Consider the following 27,171-nt stretch of genomic DNA (forward strand, 5'->3'; position numbering starts at 1 on the left):
TCAGTTATTCACACAAGCACATGGCTGGGCAGGCAAGCTGACCAGCTGGGAACATTTTAAGCTCTGCAAGACTTAGCTCTGCAGGCAGGTAGGCTAGTTTGGCTGCTGGTTGGTAAGTCTTCTGGACAGAACCTGCCTCTGGCACCCTAGCCCCTCCCTTCTCCAACCCTCTACGTCCCCCAATCAACATACCCAAACTCTCTGCCCCCTTCTGGGACCCATACCCACTCCCAGATCTGGCACCCCAATCTCATGCCTCAGATCACAGTCCCCTCCTACACTAGGTGACATCCCAAACCCCTGCACTCCAATCCTCTGCCACTCCCTCCCCCAAACTCCCCCCAGACTCCATTCTCCCTCCTGTACCCCCAGTCCCATACCCCAAGCTCTCTTCTGCACCCAACCTCCATTCCAGACCCCACATCTCCTCCATTAATAGCATGGAAGAGTGAGGCTCTTGACCACTTTCCAACATTTTGGAGTGGCCCTTTGTCAAAAATTATTGCCCACCCCTGAGCTAGAAGCAAAAGGGCATGGATGGCAGAGGCAGCCCCGCTCCGCCCAGCACAAAGGAAAATTGTTTACAAATTGGCAGTTATCAGGCACACAGTGGCCCACCTGGACCTTTGCTTCCACCAAGCCCCTTTCCCTCAAGGGCGGGGCTATACTATGCCCTACAGCCCCTCAACTCAACATCCCCCTGACTCTGTATGGCCAGAGCCCTCCATAGCCCTGCCAGAAGCACAGCACTCTGCACATCCCCCCTTACCCCTGCCAGAGCCCCATCACAGATGCCCAGACAAATATAGTCCACAAGAAGCATCACACTGTGGTGGACAGCAAGATGAGGACAAGGCAGACACTTCTAAAGAACAGTAACCACTTAATTGTAAATATGTATTTTATTTTTTTTACCTATTATTAGTTATAATAATGCATATGTCGTTTTAATGGGTGCTCAGTCAACTTAAAGTTATTTTGAATGTTTGTATTGCATAGTTCTGATTGATTGCCCTTGAACTTGCTTAAATCTGAGCAATTTACCAGGTGTCCGGTATTTGGCATAGGGAAGTATGGTCACCCTGATTAGGGTTAGCCTTCACTTGCAAAGCTACCCAGGTAATGCCCCTTTCCTTCAGGTGATAGCAGTAATTGAACAGGTGGCAGGCATGGTTCTGCTCCTCCTCTTCTCCCCACTATGGGGAGCCTGTGGAGTAATATGCTGCATGCTATAATGAGGGTGTGGTGTCACAAATTCCTCACTCAACTTCTGCACAACCAAAGATGCTCAGAAGAATTGTGGCTCTACAGCAATGCCTCTCAGTGCTCACCTGCAACCGAACATCAGTTTTTTACTTCAGGATGAAGTTACATGATACATGGTTGCAAAAAAAGTCTAAGAAAGATCTTACCAAAATATTATTCCTCCTTTTATTTTCAATTTCTATCTTGTCTTCCTTTTTATTCCATTTAGTTTAGATGTTCTACGGAAGTTTTCTGTATTTACTACAACAGATAGTTATTAGATGGACAAGTTGTTAGATGATTGGTGTGAGAGGAATGCATGGAATCCAAGTACTTTCCCCTCACTCCCTTAGCATCTGGGGAAAGGGATGAAAATCAAGCTGCGTCCCAAGTGCCCAACTTCTGCCCCCACTACCCTCCCAAAGTGTCACCTTTGCCAGGCAATTCTGTTGGCCCCCCTGGCTTCCTCTTTTTGCCTTTGACTGTGGAAGCGTTAACCTTGAATGGGCTTTTACAAATGCGCTCCCTATGCTAAACAATCTGTTCCTCTAGCGTTTTGCTACGATTCTAGATGTTTCTTTCCCAGACCTGTCTTGCTTGAAAGCTTGTCTCTCTCACCAACGGAAGTTAGTTCAATAAAAAGTAATCAAATGGAGAGTGGTACATATCCTATTAATAAAAATAATTCACATATCTCTTACATTATAATCTGTACACAAATAATTTTAAAAGAGTAGTGTAAACAAAATACAGTCTAAAGAATTGTAGTGTTACAGTGAGCACTGATAAAATTCAGTGAAATGCTTATTTGTTTTTAAGTCATTCTGATCTGGTGATAACCGTAGACAGACATGTTCACACCCAAAGGCAGACATTAAAAAGGTTAGTTTAAGGCAAGCTGTAAATGTGGAAGAATTAAACAGTTAAAAACAAAATTACTAGGATTTTCAGTACACTGGATATGAAGTTATCTGCTAGTTGCTAACTCTGTGATAGGTTACACAGTTTGTTTTATGTCATGTGAACTTTATACCAGGATATTCTGAGTTCATAAATCTGAGGACTTTTACATGCAGCTCTTGAAAGTCCGTTTCTGCAGGATTTTACTGGTAAGAAATGTTTCCATTTGTATTTAATCAATTAATAAAATGTAATATTAATCAGAGGCTAAAGTCTTCATAATACAGATTTCAGGGAAGTCATAAGAAATTTAAGAGTGTAATCCAAAACCAGAAGTATGACATATTACATTCATACCTTTATAATAATTCCTACAAACCATCAAAGTAACTTCATGTGAAGAAAACCTACATACGTTTTGCTTAGCCATATTCTGATTTTACTACACATTTGTGTTCTAAAAGCCTGCAGTTGGTTTGCTTCACTATTTCCAACTGAGTTTAATTATGAAGTCTACCGACATCATAATAACTGGAGAAATATCTTGATAAATTGAAATAAATTATTAATAATTTATTAAATCAATTAATTAAATGTCTCTAGGGGCATCTAAAGTTCATTTTTTGAAACTAATACATAGCATGTTTTTAAAATAGACATTCACTCAAATATGAATTAACCCATATGACTCTAATGGCACAAAAGAAATAATAAATACTTTTCAAAATTAGAATGCACAAAAAAAATGCATTTTTCTAGTAGGTAATAACTAACAAAATAAGCATAACAGACTACTAGTTACAAAGCCCTTTGCAATGCATATGCTGCACAAGAATGCCATGTGCATAGATGCTAATTTTTTAATTGTCACAAGTAACTCTTTGAACTTTGTTTAAAGGTGGCTAAAGATTTTCAGTGTCACTTGATTATATTATTGGGAGTATGCAAATAACTTGAACTATTGATAATTAACTGAAAGCAGTAGGGTTAGATTTGCCTTTGTCTTGTAAACATTAAGCGCTATTACAGTGCCATAAAGAGGGTGGAAATAAAAAACAGCATCCAACTTTGAAACTTGTACTTAGTCTGTGTCATACTGAACATGCACAAACAGTCACGTTGACTGCAATAGTACATTATTATTTGCACAGCTCCCAATGTGTACATAGCACTGTATTGTTGGGGAGCTATGCCAAACAAGTAATATGTACTCTGTGTCAAAGAACACTTTGAATGGCCGCAAACTTGCACTATACAAGTTGAAACAGGACAACATGGGAGAGGGAAGATACTCATTAGAATTGGAATAACTATATGTGCCTAGCAACGAGTTTTCTTTTTATATATTTTAGCAAGCAGCAGCCTAACTTTTTTTAGATTAGAGCAAAGGTGTGAGTCTCAGTAGCTAGAAACTGAGTCATTCACTGCCTCCAATTATCTTTCCTTACAACGAAGCAGGAAGTAGGGTTTTTTCAGATGGGAGGCACAGATGGCCGAGTCCTATAACACTTGGACTATATCTACACTTATAGCTAGAGTCATGATTCTCAGTTTGCATTGACATATGTCATATTAAAAATAGTAGTGTAGCAACAGTAGAATAGGAGTGGCAAGTCGCAGCATGGGCTAGCCACCCCAAGCATATATTCATGGGATCCAGGAAGATTTATGCTTAGGGAAGGTAGCCAGTGCCACTGCTGCCTATGCTACTGCAAGCTACACTACTCTTTTTAACATGCTAGCTCAATGAGCAACAATGCGGATATGTCTGCACAAGCGTTAACATGCCCTAATATTGTTATATACAAGGTTTATGAATACTACACTCTTAAAAGTCTCTTAAATGGAGGACTCATTCAGCTTCAATAAATCCTGCATTTTGGTAGGGAGTTGGTCTAGATCAGCGGGAGGGGGGCTTTTCTGGGTCAGGGTCACTAACACACAGAAAAATCATTCAGGGTCCGCACACAAGTGAGAAGCAAAAAAGAGAAACCAAACCTTCTCTGACGAGGCCCCCAACCAAGAAGGAAAATAATACTCCCCACATTCTTTTGCACACTGTTATTTTTATTATGCAAGGTTCTGAGTGGAAGCTGTAATCCTGGGAGGGTGAGCAATAGGAAATCTTAATGTCTACCTTCATCTCTGATAAGAGTCAATTCTTGAAGCAGAGTAACTCCCATAAACCAGGAACTGGAGTTGGCTGCAGTTCCTGACAGAGGAGACGACCTGCACGCTGTTTGACCGCTTCTCTTTCTGGACTGGTCCATGTGTGTAAATTAAACAGATTATACTGTGACTGTACTCAGACTCCTCATCACTGATTTCTCCTGTACTGGGAAACTGACCTGCAAAGCCCTGGACTCTGCAAATGCTCAGCAAGGTATGACACTGGTATTAGAATGGAAATACGTGTTGGAAGAAAGGGCAGCACTATCTCTACATTAGAAACACACTGCAGAGTCTGCCATTACAAGTAGAAGAAACAACAGGTTTAAAATTAATCTCAAATGAGAGAAGTTGACCAGATTTCTTTTTTCAGTCTAGAAACAAAAATTAGCAATAGAAGAAGCTTACTGTGTGGAATACTAGAACAGAGAGCAGTCCTGTGGCACATTAGAGACTAACAGATTTATTAGTGTATAAACTTTTGTGAGTAAAATCCATTTCATCAGATGAGTTGGAGTAGAAACTACAAAGGCAGGGGTATACATGTAAGTACTAGTATAACAAAAGAAGGAAGCTACTAATCAAGTGTAGGACCAGTGTTGAGGCCAGTTAAGTCAGGATGGATGTGTCTCAGTCACAGCAGTTGATGAGGAGCTATGAATACCAAGAGAGGAGAAACAACCAATTTAAATCCTTATTCAGACCTCATTTCATTGTATTAATTTGCAAATGAATTGCAGTTCTGCTGTTTCTCTGTGCAATCTAGTTTTGAAGCTTTTTGTAGAAGAGTGGCTACTTTCAAATCCATTATTGAATGTCCAGAGCGGTTAGTGTTCCCCTACAGTTTTATGTATGTTACTTTTCTTGATGTCTGATTTGAGTTCATTTATCCTTTGGTGCAGAGACTGTCCAGTGTGGCCAATATATATGGCAGAGGGGCATTGCTGGCACATGATGGCTATATGACATTAGTAGATGTGCAGGCGGATGAGCCCCTGATAGTGTGGCTTTGTGGTTACATCCTGTGATGATGTCGCTCGTATAGATATGTAGACAGAGTTGACAATGGGGTGATGGTAAGGGTGATACTTCCCAGTTAACCTTTCACATCCCTCGTGTCGACTACTGTCATGCAATGAGGACACTTTGTGCCCTTTAGCAGCCCAATACTGAGGTTCTCACTGAGCTCTCACAATGATTATCATACAAATGTACAAAAATAAATAGCAGAATAACTTAAAATATAAATGCTCCATGTTACACTAGTAGGGAAAAAAGGGAAAAGTGACGGTTCTGAGGCCTGCTGGCTCCATAAGTTGTAATTACTGTAGTGGAGCATTGAAGCTGATCTTGGCTTCCAGAACCAGATCCTCAGCTTGGATAAATCAGCACAGCACCATCCTTCACTAGATGAGAATCTGGCCCAGAGCATTTTATTTACATTATTTGTGTTATGGCTGTCTGGCCCCTTCTGGGACAATTGAAAGGAAACCTCTTACATACAAACATGTTTGATAACCATCTTGGGGAGCAACTTTCCTCCTTGCAGTGCTTCCCCCCAAAAATAGAGGCTGCAGAACTGCAACAGAAAAGCCTGTCTGAAATATAACATGAACAAGCTTGCCCATAGCATTCCAACAATTCCTAGTTTTGGCCAGATTCAAAATACTGCTTGGGATTTACGACTCATAAAACAGTGCTCAAACAAAGCAGGTTTTGTGTTTGTTTGTAATGTCATATTTTTGTTTGTCACAAAAGACACAGATCTGTGTGTGAGGAATGACTAAAGGAACAAGTTGGCTTTTATTTTATCTGAACTGATTCACATATTGCTCACAAAAAATGTATTTAAAATAGTTAACTAATCTGTAGTATTTAGTTAACTGTCACTAGCATTGCTTTGCACAAACTTCAATACTAGCACTGTAAATCAGAGGACATGGGGTTTGTCTGTTCATTTTTGGCGACCTGTTTTGACAGAGATTATTCATTTTGTAAAAAATACCTCAACAGAATTTTTGTCTTAGCTGTGAGACAAAGTATTGAACACCCAAATCTCATTAACAAGTAACAAACAAGAACAGCAACCAGCTTGATATAATGAACATGAATATCAGAGAGTTTGTATTTGCAATTAGAGCACCTTAAACATGGAAAAATAAATCATACAGGGATATTGTAATCAACTAATGACAAGAAAAAACAACCTACAAACATCAGAAAAATGTGACAGGGTTTGGTCACAGAAGACCCCTTGAGGCTGCTTCCCGGGGTGCTGAAAAGGCCACAGCCACTCACCTTCCTGCTCTCTGGGGCTTTCTGCTACCCTGTCCTGCTGAACCAGCTCCCTGGTCTCCCTCAGCCAAGACACAGAGCTGAGATCCCTGCTGCCACCCCCACCCCCCCTTCGAGGAGCAGTACAGATACTCAAACTCTTCGGGTGCAAGGACACAGCAGCTTTGGGCCTAGCTTCCCAGGATACTACTCCCCAAATGGGACAGAGCCCCAAATGATTTATTTAGGTAAGCCCCCTTAGCAATGAAAAACACACTGATTGCTTCCCCAGGTTACAATTATTTACATTGTCTTGATAGTAAATAAAAGCAATTTTATTAAGTACAAACAGTAGGATTTAAGTGTTTATAAGTGAGAACAGGCAGAGTGAAGTAGATTACACATTTAAAATAACAGAAAATGCTTAGCTAATTCTAACACTAAAATCTCAGTACAATTTAGTTGCAAACTCATCCTGAAACCGTTCTGGTTCCAGATAAGCCTTCAAAACCAGGGAAGTTCCCTCTCCCTGGAGCCTTTGGTTCCTTCCAATGGATGTGTCACACCAGCCAAAGACAATGACCTCCTAGCTTCCTATTGTTTTATAGATTCCGCTTTGGGCAGGGGTTCTGTTTCCACATTCCACCCTTACCTGGGAAGTTAACTAGCGGGGACTAGCCAGGTAGGAAGGTCACATGACTCCCTCAGACCAACCACTGCTAAAATTTAAAGGACAAAAGAGGCTGTTTATATATGATTGCCAAGACATTGAGGCATCCCAGCACTGGAAACACCCTTGATGGCTTTCTTTTGCACATTTAAACCCCTAAACCATTCCATACTCCATATGTCTAACTTTACATGGAAGAGTGATACATACATCAAAACAAGATATACAGACCCAGCAGATTAACACATTAGGATTGATAGGTTACACGAGGCAATTTGTCCCAAGCATCTTTGAATTATTCATATTTGTGTCCATAAGTCCATTTCATGAAGCATGGGGGAGGGAAGGTCTATCACAAATGGATCACAAAGTCATAATGCAAAAGAATTGCTTATAGGTAAGGAGACAGCCCAATCTCACCCCAGGGGGGTTGTTTTTTTCTTTTCATCCATGCAGGTAAAATCAGTCAAGCCCAATTTGCTAAGTTTGCTTTCAAACTAGTTGGCAGCCAATAATGATCAAAGCTGCTCTATCTTATCCTCCATTGGGAAGGTATATTGTGGCTGCCTATTGAAAACCTCATTGTTGGTTCATGGAATTGTGACATCAGAGAACCCAGTTATCCTCATACAGAACAATAGGTTTCAGTTAATTTCCCTTTCCCCCTCTCTATTCTGTCCATTTCCCCCTCTTTTCCATTCTCCACCTGATCCCTTCCTGTTGTTGTCCTATGAAAATCTCATTGTATTGAGTGATAAAACTATGCCTTTAAAGTAATTCCTTTACCTCATCTCTCTTTTGTTATTTTGTTGTGATTATGACATCAGAGGTAATTCACCCAATGATCACAAACCCTTTCACAATTATTCATTTGAATATTATTAGATTATTAATTAAAACACCTCCAAACTATTTTTTGAATAAAAACATCTTGGGAACATAGGAACTGCCATACTGAATCAGACCTCAGGTTCACCTAGTCCAGCATCCTGTCCTCCCCTTGACACTGGTATAGTTTTTCCTGACATACCACAAGGGTGGCAACAAAGCTTTGGAATCATCGAGGGTGCATCTACTCTGCACCCCTACCTCAAAATAAGCTACACAATTTGGCGCTGTCTATGCAGTGCCAAATTTAAAAATAAAGCACTATTCTGAAATGTCCCTTAGACCTCATGGAATGAGGATTACAGAGCCTACAGAATAGTGCACCCATTACTTTGAAATCTATTTCAAAATAACAGGCTGCTTTAAAGACACAGAATAGCTATTTCAGGATACTTCTGGTATCTCCAAATAGCTCCACAGTGCAGATGTAGCCTAAAAGACCTGTGCACTGGCTCATAGGATCAAAACAGCCCAAAGACAAAATAGCAAAAGCTTTCTGGTAGCCCATACTTAGGGAGGGTAAATGAACTGCACCAACGCACAAACAGTTAAATATTTCTATTTTGACAGTTGTCTATTTAGATCAATATTCAGTAAAATTTACAATAGCAGGCAGCTAATCACCCTCCAAGATCCAAACTTATGGCACTGGATTTTAAATGTGTAATAAAGACGCAAACAAGGACACAGCAGCAGATGAGGAAGCCTGAAATGATGCATATTTCAACTCTTCAACAAGTACAGCTGGGTCTTTTATGAATATATATTTTAGATAGTACTGTAAGTATGGATATGTAAGCAGGCCTGACTTTATGTGGATGAGCACCATTGAAGTTGGTGGAACTATGTCAGTATACAATAAGGGTATGATCCAAATGCTATGGAAGTCAATTTAAAGAATTGCACTGACCTAAAAAACTTTGGATCTAACCCTAAATTCTTTGGCCCATAGGGTTTATACACTAAATGCCTTTGCTGCCCACTCTTCAAGTAGTACAGGTACCTTCTTCCAAGAGAAATCCTATTGGAAGCAAAGGTCTTACATGGTAACTATCAGTGAGCTAATTCCACACTCCAGAAGAAAGTTGTGAATTGGGTTCTAAAATGACTGACATGTTTCATTCTCTGGTTTATTTGAGTGTTATAGGTGATTGGCAAATTAATGTTACTCCTATTGACAGTAATATTGCATCAAAATTATTTCCAGAAGAGCATCTTCTACATACAGCATGAGAGGTTTCTTATTTTCCTTACCATAATACAAACAAATTTCTGTGTAACAACTTATATGACAGTATAATTTATATCTTTGTTTGCTGGGCTTGAGAAATATGTCATGAAATAGCATACACAATGAAAAGTCAAATGGGAGGCCACTGCATATAAGTGATGTCTTGACACCTGCCATTGTGTCATAATGCATTTATGAGCAAGTCTTGCCTAGGAAGCTCATCCTGCCTAGCAACTAATACTAGCTGGGATATGACAGTCAGTGGTGAACAATAAATCAGTTGCTGTGGAACTGCCCCCAAAGAAGATATTACAGCTTCTGTTCATTTAGATTCCGAGTCCTGGGTTTAAGGTATAGCTACTTTTTCCAATAGGCATTAGCTAGTGAATTTATTTACCTGTTTGTATGGGAGAGTGATAGTAACATTGTTTTGTACCTCTGTTTTTAATAAATCACTGAAGGGGAAACATGCATTGAATCATGGAGATAAATTCACCAAATCCTACTACATTGATTCACTTACATCAGGTCTGAATCTGGCCTATGGCCTTTATCTTAAATCAGACCTATCCAAAGCCTTGCTTATAGTAAGCTATATAAAACAAATAGCAGAGGTCTGACGCATTTTTCCCCATAAACAAATGTGATTACCCAAACTTAAAAGGTTTGATTTAGATGCTTGCTAAAAGTTATTCAGCGTATTTGGTTTACAAATCATGTAAAGCTCTCCTGTGGCAATTCTAGTGTTCACTAACTTCAGACAAGTAAAAATGCATTGAGTGAAATCCTAGCCCCATCGATGTTAATTGGACCAGGATTTCACACAATGGGTGCGTCTACACGGCAGGGCTTAACTTGAAATAAACTACTCAAATTGAGCTATGTCAATTGCGTAGCTTATTTTGAAATTGGGAGCATCTGTACAGCACTTATTTCAAAATAGAGCACTCTTCCTCCAACTTCCCTTACTCCTCATACATTGAGGGCTAAAGGAGTTGGAATAAGAAGTCCTCCAGCTTGACAGTATTTTGACATTATTTCAAAATAACTGCCTGCTGTCTAGAGGCAGACTAAGTTGTTTCAAAATAACGCTAGTTATTTTGAAATAATGTTGCTGTGTAGATGTACCCTATGAGAATAACTTCTGTTCATGAGCCTTGATTTTTTTTTTTTTTTTTGAAGCTGCTGAGAGGATTTGGCTGCCCGATACTCAATCAAATTAATGTGCATCCTAACCCGCTAGACAGCTTTGAAAATCTCAACCCGTGATATCTATCCTAACATAGGTATTTATATTGGTCTCATCATAATGTTGTGTGAAAGCATCATACGAGAACCTGGATATGCTGTCAGGATTATAGAGTACAATGGATATAATTCTGAATTATATTCCTGCTTCTGTCTTTGATTTTCTGTGTGACTTTGGGCAAATAATTTTACTGCTCTTTGCCCTTATCTTTAAAATAAAGATAATTATATTTACTTACCTTATTGTACAGGTTATGGGAGGGATAATTAAGTAAAGCTCTTTGCTCATTTGTAGAGCACTTTGAGGTTCTTCTGGTGGAAGGAGTTACACAAGTAAAAAGTACTGAGGTATTTGTTTTGTCACCATCAGAGTTGACACTCACTGAGATGTTGTAATAATTGAGCCTAAAAATTTACCCTAGTTGCACCCCTGATACTAGCCCCCTTCCCACCCTCCCCCAGCTCTGAACCTGCCATAGGCCCCACTGCCTTGCTGGTCCCCATCCCCTCTTGCCTTCCACATAGGGCAGACCAGCTGGGGCATGCTGCGCAGCCCTGCTATGGAGTGCTGGGCAGCCCTGTCAAGGCACTCCAGGCCCTGCCAAGCTTCACCAGGCTCCTAGCCTCCAGGGCAGCCCCACTGGGGCACTCCAGGCCCTGCCAAACAGCCCAGCTGGCGCATGCTAGGCTCCCGGCTTCACCAGGAAGCCCAGTTGAGGTGCTCCCAGTAGCCCAGTTGTGGGGAGTTGGACTCCTGGCCCCCCTGACAGCTTGCTGCCCACAGCTTTGCCTGCCCCTAGGGCTCTTGGGCACCAGCACTCCACTGGGACTCTGGTCCTGGGAATATCCATGGTGCTTCCAGACCACAGATGTTGCCGGACAAGAGATTACTGGTTAACAGAGATTCAACCTGTAGTGATATGCTGTTCCAGGGAGAAAAGGGGCCAATTGCCTGAGATACTGTGATTCAAAGGGATCCAGGGCAGAATCACTGCCAGAGCACCACTCCACATGGCTCTGAGGAGTGGGGAGGCACACCACGGTTGGGGCAGAGCTGAAGATTGGCTGGCCTGGCCTTGCTCCTTCCACCCCTCTTCCCCCACACATACAGCTTGCCCCGGGGCCCATGGTGGCTGTCGGCCCCTCTGTGTAGTTCTTACATAGTGCTTTTCGTCAGTAGATCTCAATGCATTTCACAATCTTTGATGTATTTATCTTCACAACACTTTGCTGAGAAGAGGAATTATTATTCCCATTTTCATAGACTGCAAACTGAGGCACAAAGGTCTCAAAGGAGGTCTGTGGAGGACCTGAGAATTGAGCCTGGGTTTCCCAAGTACTGTAATTTTATTTATCCTATGCCCCAGTTTTCCATCATTAAATGGAGATTATTTGTCTCCACAGGATTTTGTGAGGATAAGATCTTCAAAATGCTCAGATATAATAATGGTGATGAGAGCCGTACAAATAGGGTAGACGGATAGGAAAATGTTTGATTTAGACACAGTTTTGCATATCTATTCAGCCTGTATTTATTAAATGATGGATAGTATGTATTAAATGCTATAGAAATAGAGATCATAGCCTGGAAGATGAACAGTACAAATGTTAAGTATTATTATTGCCTGAACCTATTAATACCTATCCTTAATAAATAATATCAAATCTGCCAAAAGTGAACAAAATAAACTTCCCTCAACCCAACAGAACTAAAACTTTAAGTAATAAAATGCTGTACTGAATGCTTGATAATTGTACAATCACCCTCACTAAAATCAGCGCTGGGCTCTGGGTTGGAGTATTGTAAATTATTACTCTTTGAGGATGTGCTTTGCTTTAATTGGAGGAGAGTACATGACAAACTTACTTGTATGTATGTGCATTACTGGCCGTTACTGAAATGAATGTCAGACTTATGCAGATGCATAAGCATTCCTTTTCTTTAGTGTGCTGGTGGAACTGCTGCTGAGTTTGTTAAACAGAGTTTTGTGTTTGGGAGCAAAATGGCACAAGTTCTGTTGTGGAAACGGCTTCCAAGTGCTTGGCCTATGCCTAGGGTGTCTGCATGTGACTAATTTGTTCCATTTAGTAATATGTGAAACAGCATGTGTCATATTTTGAACCTTTGATCTAAATGAAGAAAGCAATGGCTAGTTCATTGTCTCAGACAACAGACACTGAAAAGAAATAAAGTAATAAAGCCAAAAAAGAGAGAGAAGATTACATTCAAGTTGCAATTCTTGATGTGATTGATTACTGTTTGTAGACTAGGGACCATTGCCTAATATCCTGACATAGGGCAACTGTGCTGTTAATCTTATGTGATCTATTTGTGTCTTGGAGATTACATCAGTTTTATTATATCACAGAACACTATAAAATAATAAAAGCACAAGTACATCACATTGCAAGGAATCAACTGACAGCTGTGTGAAAAACATATTGCGACATTTCTTTTCAGAGAACAGTGATTAAGAGTATCTTATTCATGGAGTAAAATCATACACTTTATAACAGTATGTGATTCTTTGTGTGATTATTGCAAAAAATATCAGACTGTCCTACATTGTCATGATGCAGGACATTTGGCACTAGAAAAGGGCATCCCTCAAAATAACAAACAGCTGATCTCCATAGCTTTTACCCTGTTCCGAAGAGGCTATTATTAGGAATGAGAGGGTTTTCCCATCCTCATTCTTTTAGTTTCTCTAGTGTATGCCAACAAAAATCATCAATTAATATCAACATGATGGCAGTTTTGTGATGCAGACCGCACTGTAAATCCTAGATACCATTGAATTTAGGGAGATATTCCGGATTTACACAGAATCTTCCATATATCCCAGTTCCTTGAGCCATACAGTGCATTTTAGCATCCTTGATTGACTACAGGGTGATTGTGAGAAATGACGTAGGTAAGGATGTTGTAACTAGAAAACAGATTTTCACAGAATTACTTAGTTATTTTGCCAGGTTAAATAAGAATGGAAAGGTCTTATGTATAATTCAGTGTAGTGAGCCTGGCAGAGATACTGAAGTATATCAAGATATCAGAAAAATGTAGGTTGTTCCAGTTATGGAATAATCATAAAACTAGAGAAGTTACTGGACAGTGAGTGGTACAAAAAGCATGTAGGGGGAAAGTTATCTACTGCTAAGACCCTGGAGAAATTCTAATAGACAGGGATATATTCTGATGCACTGGAGTTTTGTGAGCTTTGCACTGATTGCCAATTATTAACATCACCATAGGTGACTGAGACTGTTACTTTAATACCACTCTGGATGATGGAAGTGACTTGTTTGTTTTAAAAATAGTACTTATCCAATAAGCTCTAAATGTAGGGTCAAAAATACCACACACAAAGCAATGTGTATACAGGCAGTCCCCGAGTTACGCGGATCTGACTTATGTCGGATCCGCAGTTACGAACGGGGATTTCTCGCCCCGGAGGACTGGAGCGGCGGGACGCCTGGTCCCGCCGCCCGCCTCCTCTGGGGCGAGAAAAGCTGCTCCCCATCTCCCTGGTCTGCTGGGGGAGCCAGCAGACCAGGGAGACGGGGAGCAAAGCAGCGGAGGACCCGGCCGGACCCGCGGCCGCTTCCAGCTGATCTGGAAGCGGCCGCGGGTCCGGCCCCAGGTCCTCCGCCGCTTTGCTCAGCGTCTCCCTGGTCTGCAAAGCGGCGGAGGACCCGGGCCGGACCCGCAGTGCTTTGCTCAGCGTCTCCCTGGTTTGCAGACCAAGGAGACGCTGAGCAAAGTGGCGGAGGACCCATGCCGGACCCGCGGTGCTTCCAGCTGATCTGGAAGCGCCGCGGGTCCGGCCCGGGTCCTCCGTGGTTTTGCTCAGCGTCTCCCTGGTCTGCTGGGGGGGGACGCAGCTAGTGCCCCCCCCCAGCAGACCAGGGAGACGTGGAGCAAAGCCGGGGGCCTGTGGTAGAGCAGGTGGGGCGCTGTCGGTTGGTCCCGCAGCACCGCTCCTTGGCGCTACTTGACCAACCCGGCAGTACCCCAGCTGCTCTGCCTTAGGTGTCCTGATTCAGCCGTTGCTGAATCAGGACGCCTGGGGCAGAGCAGCTGGGGTGCTGCTGGGTTGGTCCAGTAGCGCCGAGGAGCGGCCGCGCTACTGGACCAACTCAGCAGCACCCGAGCTGCTCTGCCCCAGGCGTCCCCAAGTCAGCCGCTGCTGAAACTGATCAGCGGCTGACTACAGGAAGCCCGAGGCAGAGTTGCTCTGCCCCGGGCTTCCTGGAATCAGCTGCTGATCAGTTTCAGCAGCAGCTGACTTGGGGATGCCTGGGGTTCTTAAGTTGAATCTGTAGGTAAGTGGAACTGGTGTCCAGATTCAGCCGCTGTTGAAACTGATCAGTTTCAGCAGCGGCTGAATCTGGATGCCAGTTCCGACTTACATACAGATTCAACTTAAGAACAAACCTACATTCCCTATCTTGTACGTAACCCGGGGACTGCCTGTAGTGACATTTTCAAAGGATACTAGTACTTAACATATTTAAAATACAGCTTTTAAAAATACTTAAAATGTGAAATTATTATGTATTTTGATATAAGTAATGTCCTGAATATGTTTTTCTCTGACTGTTGACTATGGACTCATAAATGTTAAACATAAAGAAAGAACTGATTAAGATCTTTTTCAAGATGGAGTCTGCCAAAGCAATTATTGCTGACCAAGGTACAGATATTGTGTCTCATTGGATACAAAAGGTTCAGTTTCCAAATACTTCTTTAATTTGGGCATAGAATCATAGAATACTAGGACTAGAAGAGACCTCGAAAGGTCATCGAGTCCAGTCCCCTGCCTTTACGGCAGGACCAAATACTGTCTAGACCATCCCTGATAGACATGTATCTAACCTACTCTTCAATATCTCCAGAGATGGAGATTCCGCAACCTCCCTGGGCAATTTATTCCAGTGTCTGACTACCCTGACAGTTAGGAACTTTTTCCTAATGTCCAACCTAAACCTCCCTTGCTGCAGTTTAAGCCCATTGCTTCTTGTTCTATCCTCAGAGGCCAAGATGAACAAGTTTTCTCCCTCCTCCTTATGAAACCCTGTTATATACCTGAAAACTGCTATCACGTCCCCCCTCAGTCTTCTCTTTTCTAAACTAAACAAACCCAATTCCTTCAGTCTTCCCTCATAGGTCATGTTCTCTAGATCTTTAATCATTCTCGTTGCTCTTCTCTGGACCCTCTCCAATTTCTCCACATCTTTCTTGAAATGCGGTGCCCAGAACTGGACACAATACTCCAACTGAAGCCTAACCAGCGCAGAGTAGAGCGGAAGAATGACTTCTTGTGTCTTGCTCACAATACACCTGTTAATGCATCCCAGAATCATGTTTGCTTTCTTTGCAACAGCATCACACTGCTGACTCATATTCAACTTGTGGTCCACTATAACCCCTAGATCCCTTTCTGCTGTACTCCTTCCCAGACAGTCGCTTCCCATTCTGTATGTGTGAAACTGATTTTTCCTTCCTAAGTGGAACACTTTGGATTGTCTTTATTAAACTTCATCCTATTTACCTCAGACCATTTCTCCAATTTGTCCAGGTCATTTTGAATTATTACCCTATCCTCCAGATTAGTCACAACCCCTCCCAGATTGGTATCATCTGCAAACTTAATAAGCGTACTTTCTACACCAATATCTAAATCGTTGATGAAGATATTGGACAGAGCCGGTCCCAAAACAGACCCCTGCGGAACTCCACTTATTATGCCTTTCCAGCAGGATTGTGAACCATTAATAACTACTCTCTGAGTACCGTTATCCAGCCAGTTATGCACCCACCTTATAGTAGCCCCATCTAAGTTGTATTTACCTAGTTTATTGATAAGAATTGATAAGACTTACTAAAGTCTATGTATACCTCATCCACCGCTTCTCCCTGATCCACAAGACTCGTTATCCTATTAAAGAAAGCTATCAGATTGGTTTGACATGATTTGTTCTTTACAAATCCATGCTGGCTGTTCCCTATCACCTTGCCACTTTCCAAGTGTTTACAGATGATTTCCTTAATTACTTGCTCCATTATCTTCCCTGGCGCAGAAATTAAACTAACTGGTCTGTAGTTTCCTGGGTGATGTTCTTATTTCCCTTTTTATAAATGGGCACTATATTTGCCCTTTTCCAGTCTTCTGGAATCTCTCCTGTTTCCCATGATTTTCCAAAGATGATAGCTAGAGGCTCAGATACCTCCTCTATCAGCTCCTTGAGTATTCTAGGATGCATTTCATCAGACATATTTTATGTCCCTTTTTATTTTCTCTTTGCAAATATTTTTGCAACTGAGTGTTTGTTTTTAAAGTTTGGGGGAAAGTACTTGCTTGTATGAATACATAAGCTGATGGGTGAACAAGAACACTAACTACTTGCTCTTCATTGCCCTGTTTAAAAGGTATCAGTAATTCAATCAGGGATCAGAATCAGTCCCTTGTGACTGAGGTGACTAGTCAACCACCATAGAAAACTGATGTGAAAAGTTCTCTGGGGCTCATATCAACAAAGACACATCTGTGCCTAAATCTCAGATTTAGGGGCTAATGAAAACCCCTGCTCTGCTGCAGCTATTGATGCCTAAACTCATTCTGTGCCTAAATTTCCACTCTGAAAGTATCCCAGGTATCTATGTTTCTGCTTCTGAATATGCACACTGCTGCCTTGGGGGCCCCGGGTGCCTATCTCGTGGCTATACCCCAGCACCATCCTCAAACCAGGTGTTATTGGCACAAATAACATCAGTTTACATAAAACGGCCACTTCCAAAATCAGGCTTAGCAAAGTCATTCCTAATTAAAAAAAAAAAAAACATTAGAGAAAAATATTTTTAGTCTATGAAGACTTACTAATTACTTCAGACAAAACTGATTAGGATTGTCTACTTCCTAAAATATAAATTAGCAGAAACATTGATAGCTCAGAAATCTTAAGATTAAATGTTCTGTGAGAAAATATTTGAAAAACTGAAGTTCCTCCAGTCAAAACTCTGTTACCATAGCAATGTCATGTTATCTAAAATACATATGATGTACTTTTAGTGCCTGTGTCAATTGCAACCACTTACACCCTTGGATTAATTAACTATTAAATTGTTATACTATAGATACAAGTTAACTCTCCTTAGTCCTCTTTGTGAAATTAGCACGGTAAAAACCTAACTACTAGCCTGAGAAGTCTTCTTTTTAGAATGACGTGCTTGGGGATTTGGGTCATCAAATCAAACTGAGGCTACTTCTAGACTGCAAGGGTAAGTAGGAAAAAGTTGCGTATCAAATTGCGTATCTTTCTCCACATTACTGTCGAAAGAGGCATTTCTGAAATTTGGTACATCTACACAGCACCAGATTTTGGAAGTAAGTCCTCTTTCGACACATCCCTTCTTCCCCATAAAACAAGGTTAACAGGGATGGCAAAAGAGCACATCTGCTTTTTCAAAAAAAAATCCAAAAAAGCGGACGCGCTTCTTGGACATGGTGTTGCTTTTCTGGGATACTGCAGGTATCCCAGAAAAGAACTGCAGTCTAGACATAGCCCAAGAGAGAAAATATTTTTTTAACAGACTCACATAGAAAAGAGTGAAGTGTATATTTAATTTTGTCCAAAATGTGTTGGATTTGCTCTTCTTAGAGCAGTGGTAGATAGTGGTTGGTGTTGGATGACTGTATATAGAGGATATGTGAATATGATGTAGGAACACAAGCTTGAGAGGGATAAATATTTGTTCTATTGGTAAATGGAAGGTGTTAGCTTAAAAACTCCAGTAGATCTTATATATTCTGCAAGGAACCCTCATCAGAATTTCTGATGAAATTTTCCCAACTTTGCCAGAGAACTACTAGAACAAATGGCTGAGGATATGGGCTTATAGCCTGCCACAGGCAACAAGGCAATTGGGGATTAAGTTATGTAAAGGCTTTATGTCTTCAAACTCTCATGTACCCTGCTGGTTCTGTTCAGAATTTATCTTAAAATAACAAAAGTTCTCAGTTGTAAACACCATGGTGGTCTCATAAGTTTGCTATATGCTGTAACATGGTAACTGCACGCACACTCACGCATACACAAATGAAAACACAAACTTCAGCCTTTAGGAATTATAGGATTAAACAATGTGAAGTTTCCAGCCCAAAGTGTTTTTGAGATATGATGCTTCAAAATGTTCTAGGAAAATTTTGCACAATGAAAACCTACAGTTTCAGACTTGACACGTACCTGATCCAATTAAACACAAACTACTAGAAAATATCCTATGGAAGAGATAATTTAGGCAGATTGATTTAGTTTGGGCAAAGTTAGTGATTGTGCGGGATTCAGGAAATGTGTGTGAAAACTGTGTTTATAATGAAAAACTATTTAAAACTCTGGCTCCATAATTTTTAATGTTGTTTACAGGTTGTTCTTAGCTACACTGACAGCTCATTCTGAAAACTTTCACACTACCAGACTACACACAGTGGGTACAGTATTTCTTTAAGACACTGTTCTAAACACAACCTTAAAATAATTGATTATAATGTTTCTATTTATGATTACTACCAAACCTTGTAGTTCAATCCTATGGTATCTCAGTTTTTGCCTGCAGTCAGATCAGTTTGTATTTTTTTTTTAAGTTTTTCAGATGCCAAGAGTTTCCTGTCTAGCATCTCTTTTTTATTTTATTTTATTTTATTTTATTTTATTTTATTTTATTTTATTTTATTTGCAGCAGGCTGTCTGGAAGTGATTCTTAAACTGGAGAAGGTATTGCTTCACGTTTTCTTTTAGGAAATAGAGTGGAAGGTATTAGTCTTATATATAGGCTGTTAGAAACACACAAATACACAAGGGAAGGGTATATGTATGGGGAAGATGTCTCCATCAGAAAGCTAACCCCTGCTAAACCCATCTGACATCACCAAAGGCTCTTCTATTAAGCATCACAAGTAAGTGATAGTAGTGTCTTAGTGGCTGTTTTATATGCTTTGTGCTAGTCAATGGAGTCGATGGGCTAGGCTTGACACTGCTATTGGTGCTTACTTTGAGGTGTGAGTAGACTCTGGAATCGTGTTTGTTTTCCTTGGTATGACAACTGATTTATATTTGAGTCCTGTAGCTGTTGCTCTCAGATTACTCAAGACTCTTAGTTCTGGGGATGTCAATGGACCATGTGGATGGTGATTTTCCTTCTGCTGTCAGATCATTTTTTGGGTACCACAAAGATTTACATTTCAATTGGGAAGAGAGACTGTCCTAATTTTAGCCCTATGTTGTGACCAAATCTGGTGTAGCATATTGCAATACAGCCTTTGTTCTCCATGGTTACAGTAAGTTTTATTTTACTTACACACACACACACACACACACACACACACACACACACACACACACACACACACACACACACACACACATTATTATTAATGTTGCTTGGGATGATCTATTCACTCTACCACAGCTTTACTTCTACCTTTACACATGTACTGTATTTTCCATTTTCTGCATAGATGCTACTCCCATTATTGATACAGAGAATTAAATGTGTGAGGCTATGTCTAAACTGCAGGCTTCTTTCACACACAAAAGCACATCGAAAAAGCAATCTGCGTCCACACTGAATAGACACTATCTTGTGTTAAGTTGTGATTACAATGGATGGAGTGGCAACCAGGGCACTTGTGCTTCTTCCTCTTTCCTCTTCTTTCGAAAGAACTCCCTCTTCCCCATCCACACATGCCTTTTTCCGAGACTTCTTCCTCATAGAAAGAGGATTACCAATACCAGAAAAACCCCTCTGTTCTTTTGCTTTACTTTCGGAAGAATGCGATTGCAGTGTGGACGTAACTCAGATTTTGTTGGAAAAATGGCTGTTTTCCAACAAAACTCTGTAGTGTAGACATACCCTGAATTGCAGAAAAAACATCACTTTTGTACTTTAATATGGATCCTATGTTTTTGATAACCACAGCTTTCCTTCAACCTTGGTTTATTATTTATCTGCTCTATGTCAGTTTGACGTCTCAGTTGATTATAATTCTGGTTCATGATTTTTCAATCACAAGTTTCTCTTATCCTCTTTGTACTACTGTAATGACTTGTGCTTTTGCTTAATCCCTGATTTAGTCTGCAGACAAGTGTGGTGCATCCAATATGTATATCTCTGGCACTGGTTGGAATGTTTCCTGGTGTGTTGCATGAGATTTTCCTTGTATTAATATATAGACTTGAGAAAACAGAAGTGAATGAAGGAATTTCTTGTAATTTTAAAGAAAATATTTCTCTGATTTATTTGAGTGCTGCCTTATAGTGCTGCCTATTTTGAGTGCTGCGTAAAAATTATTAGTTAGCGTTTACTGTGCTTTATGTTTTCAAAGAGCTGTGCATACAACTAATCATCACAACATTCTTGGGAAGTAATTATGGTGAACATTATTATCATTTTATATGTTTGTAAAATGATACACAAAAACACTAAGGGCTTGATTTTTAACAGTGCTGACTGTCCACTGTTCTAGTCAGAATGTTTTCCCACTTTACAGGATCACTTTTTCCTGTGTGAGGCTGCTGCCAAAACCAACAAGCAATTCCATATCTTGACAAAAGAAGATTCATTCTCCTTCTTCCTCAAACCTCCTGGTGTATATTTGTTGCCATTCATGTTAAGTTTTTTCTTCTAAAGATATGATAGTCAGCTGCAGTGTTATTCTGACAAGCCATTATTTCCTTACATAAAACCACAAATACACTAATCCTTTTAAGTGAAAAACCAAAAACAGTAATGGCTTGTCCTACAAAAAAGGTTCCAGGGTGAGCCATACTTTTGACCCCTCACTCAGGCTCTCCTTTGAGCACCTGCTTCCAACTGCTAAGTACACCCCTGTATTTCTCCCAGCAGGGCTGGCCTTACCATGAGACGAACTGAGGTGGCTGCCTCAGGTGCCAGACTGTGAGGCGGGGGGCGCCACTAGGACCTAGGGTGTAGAAAAAATTGTGTCTTCTGCTGGTGCATATATATTCTCCCTGCTCTAGATGCACAGAGATGGTAGAGTGCTGTGCTGCAGGAAGGAGGGCACAAGAGACATAACAGGCAGCCAGGAGAAAAGGTGGCATGGGGGCGTCATTTGAGCTCTCCGCCTCAAGTGCCAAAATGTTGTGGGCTGGCCCTGTCTCCCAGGGTGGAATCCTGCATTCATCTCACTCTTAGCCTTTGTCTTCACTAGACTTTTATCCGCAAAAATTTTGTTAGTCAGGAGTTTGAAAAAATACATCACTGACCAACATAAGATTCACCAACAAAAGCAACAGTGTGAACTGTGCTATGTTGGCAGGAGATATTTTCCTGCTGACATAAATGATGCTAAAAAACCAGCTGTAGCTAATATTGCCAGCAGGAGAGCTCTCAGCAAACCAAAGCTAACTAAGACCGATGTAACCATTTATCCAGCAACACAATAATCACTAAATCTACAGATAAAAGTAATACCATTAATCCAGAAAACTCCCGTGTTCTTCACAGTTATTAAATCGTTAAAGTCCCTCCATACTTGTTTTGCTTTATATGTTCATAAGTTTGTCTCCATCAAGAACATCAAGAGGTTTGTTGTCTAACAGACTTCTCTTTATTTTGAGCAAAAGTCTGTCAATGTACATGTGTATTTGGCATCTAGGTATCTCATCCTCTCTTCAAGGTTCTGCACAAGTCTGTTTTTACCTTTTCTGCTAGTCATGCCATCTTCCATACTGGTTCCTCCCGCTGCTTTCAGGCCAGTTTTATGTCATTTAGAGTCTTTTTTGGCACTACATGTCATAAGTTGAGAGTGCTTAGCACTTCCCAGGAGACTCATAGCACCTTGCAGTATTAGGCTTTAAAGACATTGTGAACCAAGACTGAGTTTGACATTCAGAGAGGCTGAATATAGTAGCTTTTAAAATGTCAAAAAAAGTGAAGACTTGGTTTACAAACTGAGCATTTCTGCAAGGTAGATGAGAGTTGGTTGTATTTTAAATCTTTTGCTATGTCTTAAAAGGACCTTAAGGCTTTTTGATTCCACTAATTTTCCTTTCTTGTGTTAGCATTACAATGCTTTATAATCCAAACAGTCCAATATATCACTGTGGAATCTTTTTTTCCAAGAAAACTGATAGAAGAAATTGTGATTTAACATTTTATATTTTACCTGTCATGGGATTAGATGTTTATAGAGAAAAAAATCTTTGAAAAGTTCTTGCAAAGAATCCAGTATGTTGAAACCACCTATTATCAATATCAAGAAGCATAAACAACAGTCTCAAAATGCCCCCAAATTTTTTTAATCTTGGTAACTAATTTTTTAATTAAAACTTAGTTCTGAGGACATACAATGTATATAAAATGGGCTATTAAAATATCAAAGTATGTTAACAGTACAGATACAGGTAGTCCCCGAGTTACGCGGATCCGACTTATGTCGGATCCGCAGTTACGAACGGGGATTTTCTCGCCCCGGAGGACTCGAGCGGCGGGACGCCTGGTCCTGCCACCCGCCTCCTCCGGGGCGAGAAAAGCTGCTCCCCGTCTCCCTGGTCTGCTGCGGGAGCCAGCAGACCAGGGAGACGGGGAACAAAGCGGTGGAGGACCCGGAGCCGGACCCGCGGCCACTTCCAGATCAGCTGGAAGCGCCGCGGGTCGGGCCGGGTCCTGCACGGCTTTGCTCAGCGTCTCCCTGGTCTGCTGGGGGGGACGCAGCTAGTGCCCCCCCCAGCAGACCAGGGAGATGTGGAGCAAAGCCCGGGGCCTGTGGTAGAGCAGGTGGGGCGCTGCCGGTTGGTCCCGCAGCACCGCTCCTTGGCGCTACTGGACCAACCCGGCAGCACCCCAGCTGCTCAGCCCCAGGAGTCCTGATTCAGCCGCTGCTGATCAGTAAAGTGTGCTTTACTGTGAGCAGGTAGTTTACTTCCATCTGAAATGCAGAAACAAAAAACACCTCCCCCCCGATTCTGGGGCATTTTTGTACATCATAATGAAACCAAGAATACAAAAATGGCCACACCGAGGTTTTGTTTGTATTTTGGGGCTTCTCATTTTTTCTAAGACTCCTGACAGAATAAGGAACAAGAGTTCTCACTATCTGAAGTGAATGTGTTCTGTTACCTCTAATCATATCTCTTTTTGAGCTTAATTATGATTCACATTTTGATGCAAGATTAAGAGGTCCAAATGCTGAGTGTGGATACAAGAAAAAATAGCTAATATTAAAAATATATCTAATATTAAAGCTATCCATCCTCATATCTCATGAATTTCTAGTCCACCCACTTCCACAACCCTAATTTCTATAGTAGTATTTCTGCAGGCATACTTATTGCTCATATTACATAAGACCAGATGCCATCACGGGTCCCTCACATGTGCATGGCTTGCTGCTAATTTTGTCATCTCTACCCTATCTAATGCTGAACATTCCATTTATTTTTAAAATTAAATTGATTATATATCATAGGTTACCAAATTTAATTCCAATTCTGTCATGAATGATTGAAAGACATGACAGATATGAACAAACTGGCTAAGGCCAGTTTAGACCATAATCTGTGGATTAAAGACCCTACAACTACAGTAGAGAAGGAGGGCTCCACTGCATCCCTTTTATTAATCTCTGTATTAAGCGTCTCTAGAAGCTTGCATTGACACAATAGACTGTAACAGGGTTAAGTGGGCCATTAATCCAGGATATATTTCAACATCTCATTCATTCCATAGCAACTTCTTTATTTTTTTTCTTTAAAGTCCTAGAAATAGAGAATTGGTGAATGAGAAACTGTGTACATTTTGCACCTTATTTTCATAGGTTTCTTCACTTTGTTTGGGCATAATTAAGGAGTTCAGTGTTCATACATTGCTACTGTTGTAATTAACATCTTAGCATATGTTAATATTTAGTGTAAGAAATGTTTCTTCTTAGATAAGCTGACAAATATGTAGTCCAAATAGTTCTAATCATGTTAGCACAAATGAAAATGTATTCATTCACTGGAAGCAGATGCCTTTCTCACATTGTCCATGTCTGAAGAAACACAGGAGGCCAAAGATGTTGTTTAATTTAGGCCTCAGCTTTATTTATTTATAATATCTCAGTGTTCCTGGCAACAGATTGGTTAGTGCAGGGAGCAAGGGATCAGGTCCCCACTAATTCAGATGTAGGAGCTCCAAACCCTCCCCCTCATCTTTAAAGGGACCAGGAATAAAATGAGGTTTTGCTCCTGGCTGACAAGACACAGGAGCCCCAACTTTACTCTGCTCCCATAAGGGATACTTTCCTTCAAATCCTTTTCCATTCCATTTTATTTGATAACCATATATCTTCCATACCACGTACCTGCACTAGACATCTGCCACAAGTATTGAGTATTACATTGCAAAATTCTAATCTTCCTACTCCAGACAAGCTGTGGGAAAAGCTAGAAAACCTACCCCATCAACATGGCAGGACCCAAAGTAGCTGTCCCCTTGTGATTATTCTAGAGTATAACTGTCCCTGCTACCACACCTAAAGATCTAGGACCACCAGCTTTTCCTTATCCTAACTTAAAGCAAGGTCAGGGTTTGATTGTGCCAAGAAAACTGGAAGTGTTGGGAACGGGGCTATTTTCCATAACATGCAAAGGGTGGGGCAAAGGGACGAGAGACGCAATACTGAGAGTGGCCACTGAGGGCAGCGCATCAGCAGGGGAGGGCTTCTACTGCATAGATACCACTGGGGGCAGCCGCACCATCGAGAGAGAGGCCAGCAGGGCTGGGACTCTGCCATCTTGCCTGCCACCAGGCCGGAGGCAGGAAAGAAAAGTCCCCTGGTGGCCAGGAGGCTTGATGATGGGGGGGGAGTTAAAAAGTGTCTGGCGGCCAAGAGGGCTGGGGAGAGAGAAGGTCCCTGGCACCTGGGAGTAAAAAGTTCCACTGGATGGGAATTCCTGCCCTGAGCCTCACCCCACCCCCCAACCCTCATTCTCACACACCCCCAGCCTCCTGCTCTGCCCCCTCACATCCTCAAGGCCCTAACCTATCTCCTGTACCCCCCACACCATCATCCCCCTGCCCTGAAGGACCCGGGCAACATCGGGTAATATCTCTGAACTATAGATCAACAGATCTTTATATAATAAAATAAGACTTTTAGATAAATTGTATTTCTTTTGATGGTCAAAGCTGGCTTAGCATTTTCATTAGCACAGTGTAAGCAAAGGCAGTATGTCAGTTCTGTGTGGTTTTTTTCCTCAAGAAATATTTGCAGGAAAGAGCACTTTGCATTCTCTCACCACACAAACATCCAGGCCAGATATATTTAGCGTCCCATGAGTTGTGAAAAGTATAGATTTATTGTATTCCTTGTATTCCATGATATGTACAGTTAGTTGGCCCAGGATCTTTGGTAGTAACCTTTGCCAATTCAGGCTAATGTTCTGGGTAGTTTTCTAACCAAATGTTCAACTGGATTATTTATGTATTCCACTCATACATTTTTCAAGTATATCTTTGATAAATCATACAATTATCTCTCTGTGTAGATTTTACAAATGTGTTTAAAATAGTATTAAAGTTGAGAACTGATTTACAAAATAAGTTAACTAATTTGTCTGGCCCTCCAGCAGAAGTAAATTTTCAATGGTAACAAAATGTAAAAAACATTACAGGCAATCTCCCTCCTAACAGAAAATTTAAAATAAAAGCTTTCTTTGCAGGATCAACTTGCATCAAACTGTAGTTTATTTTACTACAAAGTCTTCTCTAGCTTTATTGATAAATTAAACTATCGTTTACCTTTTAGGAAAAATAACTACCTTTAAACTACATAACTGTACTCATACCTTGCCGGATTTACTCTCAAATCATGTCAATCCACAGCCAGCAGCAATAGTTGTTAGAGCTGCTAAGATTGTAAGCCTCAAACTTTGCTATTCAGCCCTCTTTGGTTTGACTGGGGAAAAAAAGAACTATTTCTTGCTTTTTTGCAAAGAGAACTGGCTTTGACCTGCCTGATTATAAGTGTAAAAAAAAAACCCTTAATCCAATATATCATCATAGACATGTGAACAGCCAACCTAAGTGGTTAGGTTTGATATCAAGCCATTGATACCGATTTCCCCTAAAAGCCTCACAGGACTCTGATCAGGACATTAAGGGTACATCTACACAGCAGTGTTATTTTGGAATAACTGATGTTCTTCCAAATTACATAGTCTGCGTTTAGATTACAAGCAGTTATTTTGGCATAATGTCAAAATAATGTCAAGCTGGAGGACTTTCTACTCTGACTCCTGTAACCCTCATTTTACAAGGAGTAAGGGGAGTCAGAGGAAGAGTGCTCTCTCAGACTTCCAGCTGTGTAGACAGCACCAAAAGCTGACATAAGCTATTTCGATTTAAGCTACGCAATTGACATGGCTGAAGTTGTGTAGCTTATTTCTTCTTTAGCCCTGCTGTGTAGATGTACCCTAACAAACAAACATGCAGCTTCAGCCTTAACTGCTCAGTGCTGTACTTCTGGTTCAGCTCCCTTCCCCA

General features: G+C 41.0%; 1 protein-coding gene across 15 annotated transcripts in view; it reads left to right on the plus strand.

Annotated features, from left to right (window-relative positions):
- Window positions 1-2,211: 2,211 nt before the first annotated feature.
- AKAP19 (A-kinase anchoring protein 19) overlaps window positions 2,212-27,171 on the plus strand; it is a 44,289-nt gene continuing 19,329 nt past the window's right edge. For 3 of the 15 annotated variants that reach the window (XM_089779869.1, XM_089779873.1, XM_089779865.1), the window contains exons 1-2: window positions 9,589-9,728; window positions 19,050-19,114. The gene's annotated coding sequence lies outside the window, so the exon portion shown is untranslated. Of the gene's footprint in view, window positions 2,355-4,332; window positions 4,529-9,576; window positions 9,729-10,559; window positions 10,664-19,049; window positions 19,115-27,171 lie in introns of those variants that run through there. The other 12 variants (XM_089779866.1, XM_089779868.1, XM_089779864.1 and 9 more) reach the window with 9 other exon arrangements.

Source organism: Pelodiscus sinensis, chromosome 7, assembly GCF_052426305.1.
Source record: "Pelodiscus sinensis isolate ZL-2025 chromosome 7, ASM5242630v1, whole genome shotgun sequence".
NCBI lineage: Eukaryota > Metazoa > Chordata > Testudines > Trionychidae > Pelodiscus > Pelodiscus sinensis.